Source organism: Procambarus clarkii, unplaced genomic scaffold, assembly GCF_040958095.1.
Source record: "Procambarus clarkii isolate CNS0578487 unplaced genomic scaffold, FALCON_Pclarkii_2.0 HiC_scaffold_146, whole genome shotgun sequence".
Taxonomy (NCBI): Eukaryota; Metazoa; Arthropoda; class Malacostraca; order Decapoda; family Cambaridae; genus Procambarus; species Procambarus clarkii.
In genome coordinates this window covers 880,633-893,237 of record NW_027189179.1, presented here as the reverse complement: position 1 = coordinate 893,237, position 12,605 = coordinate 880,633, and positions in this window count along the sequence as shown.

Sequence of the window (12,605 nt, the reverse complement as noted above, 5' to 3'; positions counted from 1 at the left end):
CCCTACCTCCTCCTCCTCCACACCCCTACCTCCTCCTCCTCCACACCTCTACCTCCTCCTCCTCCACACCTCTACCCCCTCCTCCTCCACACCTCTACCTCCTCCTCCTCCACACTTCTACCCCCTCCTCCTCCTCCACACCCCTACCTCCTCCTCCTCCACACCCCTACCTCCTCCTCCTCCACACCTCTACCTCCTCCTCCTCCACACCTCTACCCCCTCCTCCTCCACACTTCTACCCCCTCCTCCTCCACACCTCTACCTCCTCCTCCTCCACACTTCTACCTCCTCCTCCTCCACACTTCTACCCCCTCCTCCTCCACACCCCTACCTCCTCCTCCTCCACACCTCTACCTCCTCCTCCTCCACACCTCTACCCCCTCCTCCTCCACACCTCTACCTCCTCCTCCTCAACACTTCTACCCCCTCCTCCTCCACACTTCTACCCCCTCCTCCTCCACACCCCTACCTCCTCCTCCTCCACACCTCTACCTCCTCCTCCTCCACACTTCTACCCCCTCCTCCTCCACACCTCTACCTCCTCCTCCTCCACACCTCTACCTCCTCCTCCTCCACACTTCTACCCCCTCCTCCTCCACACCCCTACCTCCTCCTCCTCCACACCCCTACCTCCTCCTCCACACCTCTACCTCCTCCTCCTCCACACTTCTACCTCCTCATCCTCCACACCTCTACCTCCTCCTCCTCCACACTTCTACCCCCTCCTCCTCCACACCCCTACCTCCTCCTTCTCCACACCCCTACCTCCTCCTCCTCCACACCTCTACCCCTTCCTCCATCATACTTATACACCCTCATCCACAACACCTCTACCCCCTCCTCCTCCAACTCCTCTACTTCCTTCTCCTCCACACCACAATCCCCTTCTTCTTGACACCACGACCTCCTCCACAACACTACCCTCCTCTTCCTCCTCCACAACCCTACCCTCCTCTTCCTCCTCCACAACACTACCCTCCTCTTCCTCCTCCACAACACTACCCTCCTTCCTCCTCCACAACACTACCCTCCTCTTCCTCCTCCACAACACTACCCTCCTCTTCCTCCTCCACAGCACTACCCTCCTCTTCCTCCTCCACAACATTACCCTCCTCTTCCTCCTCCACAACACTACCCTCCACAACACTACCCTCCTCTTCCTTCTCCACAACTAAACCTCCCACACCACTATCATAATCACAACTACCACCATCCCCACTGTACAAACCTTGCTCTACTACCCTAGCTGTACTCACCAAGCCACACTCACCTATTTGTGTTCACCTAATTGTACTCCCCTAGTTGTACTCCCTTAGTTGTACTCATATAGTAGTACTCGCCTACTTGTATTCACCTAGCAGTGCTCACCAATTTGTACTCACCTACTTATATTCACCTAGCAGTGCTCACCAAGTTGTACTCACCTACATGTATTCTCCTAGTTGTTCTAGTGTAGTTGTACTTACCTACTTGTATTCACCTAGAACGAAAAGGCAATGTAAAGGATCTGGGTGTACTCATGTCGGAAGACCTTACCTTTAAAGAACACAATAAAGTAGGCGTCACAACTGCAAGAAAAATGACAGGTTGAATAACAAGAACTTTCCACACTAGAGATGCTATACCGATGATGATACTTTTCAAAACGCTTGTGCTCTGTAGAGTGGAGTACTGCTGCACAATGACAGCCCCTTTCAAAGCTGGAGAAATTGCTGACCTGGAGAGCGTGTAGAGATCCTTTACTGCTAGAATCCACTCAGTTAAACATCTAAATTACTGGGACCGACTAAAGAGCCTAAATCTGTACTCCCTTGAGCGCAGGCGGGAGAGATACATAATAATTTACACGTGGAAAATAATTGAGGGGCTGGTCCCAAACCTGCACACAGAAATAACATCACAAGAGACCAGGAGGCATGGCAGGATGTGCAGAATACCCCCGTTGAAAAAACAGAGGTGCAACAGGTACTCTGAGAGAGAACTCTATCAACATCAGAGGCCCGAGACTGTTCAATACGCTTCCACTACACATAAGGGGCATAACTGGCCGACCCCTCACAGTGTTCAAGAGAGAACTGGATAAGCACCTCCAAAGGATACCTGATGAAACAGGCTGTGACTCATACATCAGGCTGCGAGCAGCCGCGTCTAACAGCCTGGTTGATCAGTCCAGCAACCAGGAGGCCTGGTCGACGACCGGGCCGCGGGGACACTAAGCCCCGGAAGCACCTCAAGGTAACCTCAAGGTAACCTCAAGGTAAGGTAACCTATCACTGCTCACCAACTTGTACTCACTTACATGTACTCATCTAGTTGCACTCATGTCGTTGTTCTAACCTAGTTTACTCACCCACTTGTACTTCAATGATATTTAATGTAAAATCTACAATAATACTGATGCATGTGATAAAGAGAGTTTGATGCGCTCGAATTGATCCGTTTCGATCCCCAGTGGAGGCAGAAAGAAATGGGCAGAGTTTCTTTCCCCCTGATGCCCCTGTTACCTAGCAGTAAAAATAGGTACCTGTTAGTTAGACAGCTGTTATGGGCTCCTTCCTGGGGGTGTGTAATGAAAGAAGGCCTGATCGAGGACTGGTCCACGAGGATGCTAAGCCTCAAAATTATCTCAAGATAACCTCAAGATCTCAAGATAACCAATGCAACAACATTTTCCAATTATGTTAATGGAATAAATAAAATACATATTGTTACGAACCCGAGTCTATCGGAACACGGAGCAGTGACGTCAACACCATCTGTGAGTCCGCTCACGAAACCCCCTCCAAACGGATGACGCCATCTAGTTGTGCCGAGGATATACCAGCTAGACAGGCTAGATTCTTGTCCTAGTTGGCTCGTGAGGTAGCTGGTGCTGACCTCTGGTGAGGTGATGCTTAGAAAAGCAGCACCATGTATTGAGCGACAGGGTGTACGTCTGTGTCTAAGCCAATAAGTAGTATGTCCTAGTGGTCCCATGTAGTGTCGCAGTACTGATGACGTGTCTGCTTTCAGAGTCAACCTAGGACTGCTGCGAGGTACGAGCAGTCAGTCTACCCAAGGCAGCCAAGGTCTCTACACCAGTCTGTTTTGTAGAAGCTGTGAGCCACCCCTGGACGAACTCTGCTGAGTGTGTAATTGCCTGCCTGAGGTATGGCAGTGACGGGAATCGCCGTATCCGGGGCTGGCTGGTGGAAGAGACTACCCACTGCAGTGCCGACCGAGGAGAGTGACTAGCGAGTCACACGAGGCTCCTGCCTAGGGCTCGCAACCCTAGTATTAGTCGTGGAGTGGCCTAACAGCGAGGCTGATTGGTTCCTGCCAGCTACAGGCTGGACTATGGTTGTAGACCATCACGACGAGGCACCCAGTGAGATTGCGATTTGGCTGGCCTGTGGCAAGGGTGGATTCATCGTGGGTTCTGGGCCACGGAAGAGGAAACCAGGAAAGACTGTATGAAGTGAGCGTCGCCAAGTGTTCAGCGTCTTCAGAGGGAGACGAAGATATATATATATATTGTGTAGTAATATTTCCCGTGTATGACTTTTTATTTATATATGGTGGTGGGAATTATATATAGAGGAAAGTGCTAATCTTGTATATTTATTGTACCTTCCTTGTTGATTTTACTTGCATTACGGAGCTCACACCTTGAAAGCCTCTACTAACTTGGGGCCGGATACCCAAACTCTAATACCATCAGAGAAGAACCCGGTTGCGTCCCATTAGGGCCGTAACACATATATATATATAATATAAACATAAGAACAGTATTATTTGATATATCATTTAGCAAATTGGGTTATAAAAGCAATTTTTAGGAAAATCATATTAAAATGTAAATGTTTCGCAAACATTTCATACAACTAAGACACAGCATTCTCAATTTATGTATAATGTACATAAATTTAATATTAAACATGAACAAAATATTTTTTTAATATATAAAGGTGAATCTAGTGTTAGACTAGGCAGCATTTACCGTATTACATAATTATATACTTTTACCATTCTTGGATTAAAGGTTGCTCATATGCCTGTTGAAACACACATGCAACTTGTCTTTCCCCACATCTCTGTTAAAACGTTACTGGAGGTTGCCACAACGTTTTGTGTTAGTTGGGCCCTGCCTGTGGTGTAGTTGTGTAAAGCTTCCCCCATGTGGGATATTTGGGGCTTGACTCTATTTATTTAATTATTAAAGTAATGAAATCAATTACGAAGGACCACCCGTTTTTATAGAAAAGAGGGAAACTAATAAAAAGTGATCATTAGAAATTCCAGTGAGAACCAGTGTCTATGGTTAAATATTCGGAAGTATAATCACTTAAATAATTGATGGGCTGTATAGATAATTAACTTGAATCAAAGCCTCAAACACCTACATTGGGGGGTTATTGCTAAAACTTCATATATGTCTAGGAACTAGTGTGGTTCGTGCACCAGTTCATTGTGTAATAACTTAATCTTATGACCAATTAAAGAAATCAATAGAAAATTTATCACCAGTAAATATATGGATCATTAACATCAGAAATTAATCATTCTAATAAGCACGTATTATCTCCAGTGTACACAGTACCCCATTAAATGATAGAATAAAATACTGAGAATTTGAATAATTAAAGGAATACGAAAAGTCTTAGCTTGAAGACGATTTCAAAGACATCAGTTACGAATCATCCTTTGGATCTCCGGAATTCCTCGTAGAACACTAGGAGATGAATAACACGGGTAAGGTAACAGCTCGTGGATTCCTCACACGCGAGCTGTAATTTAAGGGATATTACGTAGCATTGTATTAGGCTACTAAAATATCTATATTCATGGAAATGGAAAATTAATTAGTTAGAATACTAACATGGGTTTTGTTGAGGTTGCTCAATGTAACGACAAGCTGCCCCGACATATACACTCTCTAATGATGCATCAAAAGGGAGTTATATATACTTAGCTGAGGGGTACAGATTAAGTTGAGGCTTGCTGAAACCGCGTCCCAAGCTCCACTCTCGCAATGGCGAACACGTGGTTGATACTTTGATGTCCATAGGGAATGGAAAGGATGGGGGAGGTAGAGGGATGGGGAGATGAAATTCAGGAAGAGGATGTGGGTGTAGAGAGAGAGGAGGTTGATAGCTTGGCTTGAATGTCGACGCGCTTTAGTTGGCCGGTCACGACAGATCAATTAGAACAATATTAACTAGTTCTATGATGAGTATCAGGTTAAATCTTGCTGACAACTTCACAGTAACGTGTCCCAGACTCTGACACCAAAACTTGTTGCTCAATTCCGCAACACGTGACTTCACGCCGCACTCAGGCGTCTTGTCCTCCTCAAGCCACAAATCACAATGGCGTCTCCCTCTCCACTCGCGTCCCGCATTCGCCAGAGAAATTATTTATCACGAATAATATTATTTCGCGCAGTTGTGGCTAAAATGCTTTAATAAAGACTGGGTTGTAATTCTAGGTAGTCAAATATTATTACTTTCTTGTCTTATGGTAGTAAGCAAGAAATGGAGACGATTATAGTTTTCTCCATGGCATTCACGCGTGACGGTAAATTTATTACTTGATAACAATTGTAACTAAAAACTCTTGATTTGGAATTATTTGGGAGTTATGTTATCTATAAATAATTATCACACGGAATTCTGATGATTTTAGAGAATCACATTCAATTCTCTAACACACTGGATATAAATGTGTTTTACTAGGTAGAATCTGACGCAATACTGGTGCTTGGTTTCGTAAGACTTCCAGTATTCTTATGCAGATATAATAATTAGTTCATGTGAACACTACTGTTAGTAAATATTAGTTACTACAGTAATTAGTATATTTTAATACTAGTTTATAATAATACAATAGTATTGTATTAGTGTTGGAAATTTCCAACATAACTCCGGGGGGATATTTATCGGGTCGCAGTGTAATGTTGAGTACTGTCATACCCATCCCGAAGTTAGTATTAATATTAGTATGTTAGTATGTTAGTACACACATAACAGATGTCCCGGAATTGTCAAGGACATACAAAAAACTTAAGTCTTGCAGATTTCATGTTGAATGGAACATGTTTTTATGGATTATCTAAAGTTAATAACTAAGAAAGCCTACAATAAACTCTGTGACTGGTGGTGACATGTAATGTTTATGTTACTAAGTCTTAAAGTCTAGTAAACTCTCAGATACTCTAGACGAAATAATGTTATTAATAGCCTATACAACAATTAAGAATTAAATCACATAATTTAAATAAATGAGAATCTACTGTGATGAGAATGTTCTGGGTCATGGTGACTTGTAACGATTTGTTACTTGACATCACACCACAGTATTATCATGATTACTTAAATTGGATGGGAAGGTATTTGCTCTTGGTCAGAGCTATAATAGGCTTGTAGTTTCCGCTTGCATTGTTGAGCAGCAGCTCTAGTGGGGCGGTTGCTCGGTGGATCAGAATTGCTGTCCTCGGAAACTGTTGGTGAAGCTGGTTCTGGTAAACACTCTCGTTCTGCTAATTCGAGAGGTACCAACTTCTCTAAGGTTTTCAGAGTAGTGTTGCCTCGGCACAAAACTTTCACTACTCTCAGGATACCTTGGTGATCTGGATGGATAGCAACAATTTTGCCTATGGGCCACTCTGACCTCGGTCCATCACTGTCAACCAATACTAGGTCTCCTGGTTTAAGTTGTACTTTATTATAGGGACTCGAAGCTCCATAGTGGTACTCTCGTAGAGCTGTGAGGTACTCTCGAGTCCACACTTTCAATTAATCCTGAGAGATGTTGGTAACTTTCTACTAAGTCACTCCTGGTTACATGTGAAGGGTCGACGGGATCCTCTTCTGCTAAAGGTATGAGAGGACTCAGCAGGCCTCCATGTATCAAGTGTGAGGGACTCAGATGTTCTCTCTGTGAGAAATCATCTGACAGGTGTGTTAATGGGCGGTTATTGACTCGGGCCTCGATTTCCACGACAAGTGTTTGGAGTTCGGAGTAACAAATTTTCTGTCGATGTAGGGTCTTTCTTAAACACTTCTTGACAGTTCCTATCATTCGCTCGTAGAACCCACCTTGCCAAGGGGCTCTTGGAGCTATAAATTTCCAGTGGCATTGTCGTCTCTGCAGGACTGATTGCACTTCTGGATGATTCCATACTTCTCGCAGACAGGCTTCTCCTGCCACAAAATTTGAACCATTGTCCGATATCATTAGTTTGGGACAGGATCTGGAGCTGTAAATCTACGAAAAGCTTGGATGACGGCTTCAGCACTCATATCTGAAGTCACTTCTAGATGTAGGCCTCTGGTGGTAGCACACGTGAAGAGGCAAATGTAAGCTTTCACTGGTATCTTATCTGGATTGCCAGTGAGAAGCAAGGTTCCTGTGTATTCGACACCAGTGGTTTCGAAAGGACGAAGATGAACCACTCTTTCTTCAGGGAGTGGTGGAGGTCCTGGGTAAGAACACACTCGAGCATCGTATCTTTTTGCAGATCACACAGAATTTAATAATTGATTTGACTGTTTGACGACCTTGAGAAAGCCAGTATTTCTGTCTAAAGTCGGTGAGAGTGTCTAACACTCCACCATATAAAGTACCATATTGATGGTGATGTAAAACTAGAAGTTTGGTAATGATGTGGTGACGTGGTAGAAGGATTGGATTCTTTGTATCCAGATCAATTTTTGCATGAAGCAAACGTCCTCCACACCTTAATATATTATGAGTGTTGGCATCATACCAGATACCTAGAGACTTAGTTAATTTATCTGGAAGATTTTTATATTCGTTTCCATATGTCTCTTGTTGTGCACGTTTGATCCAGTAGAGGATAGGATTGGGAAGCTTATGTCTGATTCCTATCTTAGCAAGAAAGTCAAACACATGTGCTGTCACTCTTAATAACTTACTTAAGTTAGAATAATGGTGAGGATCAATAGCTAAGATTCGATGAGGTTCTGGTTCTTTCATGGGAGTGGTGATATTAGTCACTATGACTTGTGGCTTTTGTTTGGGCCACTGATCACCAACAAGCCATGAAGCTCCATTAAACCACATCGAAGACTTGATAAGTTGTTTTAGTGTTAATCCTCGAGATAAATAATCTGCAGGATTGTCCTTAGTAGGAACATGTCTGAATTTATATCCAGCAGATAACTCATGTTCTCCCTGACACGATTACTGATGTAGGGAGTTTTATTGTTGTTGTTTCTTACCCATTGTAAGACTGCCTCATTGTCTGACCACAGGACGATCTCACCAAAGTGGATATTATTGAGTGTCTTGGCCAGGCAATGAGCCAATCTGACTCCCACCAGCAATGCAGTTAACTCCATTTGAGGTAAAGATCTCTTCTTAATGGGAGCAACTCTTGCTTTAGATGTGAGCAATATTGATTGTGCACTATTAACTAAGTAGGCTACAGCGCCATACGCTTTGCCAGAGGCATCGCAAAAAACGTGCAAATTTGTGGGCAAGTTTGGTCCTGAAGCATTACGAGGAAATTTCAAAACACCTAACTGATTGAAATCCGTTGTATCTGTTATTTAGCTTGTAACTCACTTGGTAACGGATCATCCCATCCCATATGTTTCTGCCAGCATTCCTGCATTAGGAGTTTGCCCCTTATTAATATAGGACTAAGTAAGCCTAAAGGGTCAAATGGTTGACTGACATATGAGAGTAATTTTCTCATGGTAAGGGATGTATTATCGGTTTGTACTGACTTGACATTCATCTCGTCAGTACTTGTGTTCCATTCCACACCTAGAACCTTTAATTGATTAGGTACTTGATAACCTGGAAATTCTTTCTCGATTATCTGGTTGAATGATTTATTATTTGAGGCCCATGATTGTAGTGGCATATTGGCTCCTAATAACTCACGGTTAGCCTCATGGTAGATTTCTACCAAATTGGATTGATCATTTGTAGTTCCCTGGAAATTATCGACATACAAGTTGTCACTAATTTCTGCCTTATAAGGGCTATTTGACTTCCTCAAATGTGTGTCTAATGTTGCTTGCAGTAGAAACGGGGAGGAAGTCGCTCCGAATAGCACTGAGGCAAAACGATAAGTGATGATATCACTGTTAGGATCCAGTGGGTCCTTAATCCAGAGAAACTTGGTGTAATTACGATCCTCTTCCTGTAAACCTACTCTAAGGAAAGCTTTACTGATATCAGCAGTATAAGCAAAAATACCAGTACGGAATCGTAATAGCACATAAAGTAGCCTTTAGGTTAGGCTAGGTCCCGTTTGGAGACATTCATTCAAAGACACACTGTTTGGCTTCACTTTAGCACTACAGTTGAAGACAATACGTATTGGTGTTGTCAATGAATCTTTCACCACAGCGTGATGGGGTAAATAGTGACCTATTTTCCAGTCATCATTATCAACAACCTCGATATATTTACTGTTGAGTTGTTGTTGGATTAGTTGATGATACATGTTCAGTTGTCTGGCTGCTTCTGCAGTCGTGTTAATTGAGACTGTAATTGTGAGGCTGCCATGAAATAATTAACTGGAAGTTGTGGATGATTCAACTTCCATGGTAGTCTCACCCAGTATTGTTTATCTTTATAGACAACTGTATCCAGATATTGCTGGTAAGTCCACATATCATCAGGGCTTGATTGTTCAGGGATAATACCTAAAGTGTCTAAATCCCACAGACGATGTACAGGTGGATCAGACTCAATATCTTCAGATATTTCTCTGAAATGTAGGGGTGACTGTTCCAAGCCTAGTCACGCCACTATTATATTGTTAGATTGTTGGTTGGTTGACGCTGGATTTTGTTGGAAAAGCACCGGTCCAGTAAGCAATTTGCCTCCAGCAGATGACAAAAATTCATTCCGTGTTGTCTGGTGCATCCCGTTATAAATTTATAATAATGTTCAGCGCCTATAAGTATTCCAACATCAGTGAGGCAGTCAGAATTTATTTTGTAATCTGCTAGCCTCATGCGGTTTCGTTTTAGATATTTCGCAGTGCGAGCTAATCCTGTGACCTGCACGTCTGTAGGAAATCTATCTATTACTACCGCTTGTATTGGACTAGTGGAATATCCAAGTCTCACTAATACCTTAACTACTTGGTAATCACGAGGTCATCTATTAGTCAAGAAACCAGAAATATTCAATCTCACACTTTTGGCAGGTTTTAATTTTAACTGCTCGACTAATTGTTGTGTAATGAAGGTTTTCTGTGCTCCTTGATCAAAAGACCTCTAGTGTTAACTCTAGATTTCCTGTTTATTAGTCTAAGTTGAGCTGTAGGCAGAGTAGTATTATTGCCTGACTCAGTAGCAAGTACATTTATTTCTTGATGCACTTTGCAATATTGTATTGTGGTAGAATTCGTGGAATTCTCCCCAGTTGTCATGGATTGGGTAGAATTTTTTCTACATAAGGCATAGTGATGTACACCTTGGTTGCATCTATTGCATGAACGTAGTTGCACTACACATTTTTTGGGATCATGAGAGCCCATGCACTTGGTGCACCTGTGTATTTCTTGTAACCGTTTAATCCTGGTATTAAAGTTAGGATAAACAGTGCATTGGTAGGTGGCATGTTCTTGACTACAGAACAGACACCTTATCTCTCTGGTCGACTTTGTTCCTTTAGTAGACAAGTCATTGGTTACACCAGAAGGAGATACTGAATAAGGACCTACATTACCACTCCCCTTTCCAGTGGATGGAGCAGTTCTAGGTTTAAATTTATTAGACTTATTTAAAGTCGTTTTTGGTTTGACTGAAGTGTCAATATGAGCTGAGTTACGATGGGAGTTAGTATAGAAGTTTGAAACACTTTTCCCATCTTGGTTGGCTCTTTATCTTTCGACTGAGGTATGTAGACCTTCTGTAATTTCTTTCAAAGTCAGAAAGGTCTTATTGTACATAGTACACAATTTATCTAAGGTTTCTCTTGGCAATTTTCGCCTAACAACTACTTTGGTCATCCATTCAGCTGTCTGAATTTGGACTTTAAGGCTTAAGGCCTTGAGTAAAGATTCTAACTCTAGTCTGAAAGTTTGGAGAGAATCTGTAGAATTATTAGCAGATGGTAAATCTAGCAATTTTTGAACTAAGACAGTAATAGTTTCTCTCCTTGTTATCGTAGTTGGTTTTGAGCAATTGAACAGCTAAGGTGTAACCATCACTGGTCAGTGTTATATTAGAGATTACTTTCAAGGCTTCATTTCGTAACAAACCTTGTAAATAGGTGAATTTGGTTGTTTGAGGAATGTTAACTTTAGAGTCTACTGCATTCACGAATTTACTCCAGAAATCATCCCAACTTTCATTCTCGTTACCAGAGAATGTGGGTATGTTGATTTGAGGTAATTTGACCTCAGGATCTGTATGTGCAGTAGAAGTTATTGTTAATTTGTTTTTAGCAATTTGCTTCTTAAAGGGTAGAAGCTTAACCTGTATATCTTCTTCATACTGGTCTAAGTCATAACATCCTCAAGTTCACTATCATCTACAGAAGTTGAGTGAAGTTCTGTTAAATACAGATTCATGTGTTGCTTAATATGAGCAAATTTGCTTTCAGCAACTTGTAGTAAATCTTCTAATTCAAAGTAGTCAACAGGTGACTGTTGTGACAGATTTTGACATTTATTAATTTGTCGGGTCAAATGACCTTTCAGACCGATAAGGGTCCTTTTCATTTTTGTAGCCGTTTCCATTTGGTGGGTAAAGGCTGGTTTGACAGTAAATATTTGTTACTGAGATAACTGGGATATTGACTCATTCAGTGGAGTTCAATATCAACAATAATAGCCTGATATACTTGAATACACTATAATTTACCTACCTAACAAGAAATAACTAATTATTTTGAGCAGTGCTCGAACTTCACCATTAACTTTCGTCCGGTTAGCTCTTCTATATCACCATTAGATGTAATGGTGATCATCCAGCAATACTCAAAATAGAAACACAAAATAATGAGTATACGATGAAATAATATGGATATACTCTAATCAGAGTTATCACAAAGTTTAATTCCACCCTTGATAGGGTCAGCACAAAGGGTGTAATACATATACTACTGACTAGCTTAAGTCTAGTCGTGATAATTCCTACCTAAGAAACTACAAATTTATTTAGTCTGGGTTTGTGCCAAATTCAGCACAATCACAGCCTAAATTCTACCTAATAAGATTGGTAAAGATTATTGTGGTGCAGTAATGTGAATATAGTTGTGCTGTATTTTTGTTTTTTTTTTGGATTTTAAAGTTTATAAGTGTGCACTTGCACACACAAGTGAAAACAATTATGTACAGTTAAATTTGGCTTGCTAGCCACAGCCGTTTGTGATAGTTGATTGTGTTGATCAATTTGTCAACTACATGTGACCTAGACTCACCTGACAGGTGTACACCATCTCTTGCCAGGTTTTGTCTATATGGTCTGGCTGTAAATTGGATATAAGTGGCATCCAATCTCACTCGTTTTTTCAGCCTGAAATTTATGTATTTGGCAGCTCTCTGGTAGTATTCTGCTGTTACTCCCCAACGATTATCTTGACTTGGTTGGCGAGGTTCCACTAATGTGAATACTACCGAATTGCTGATGAGC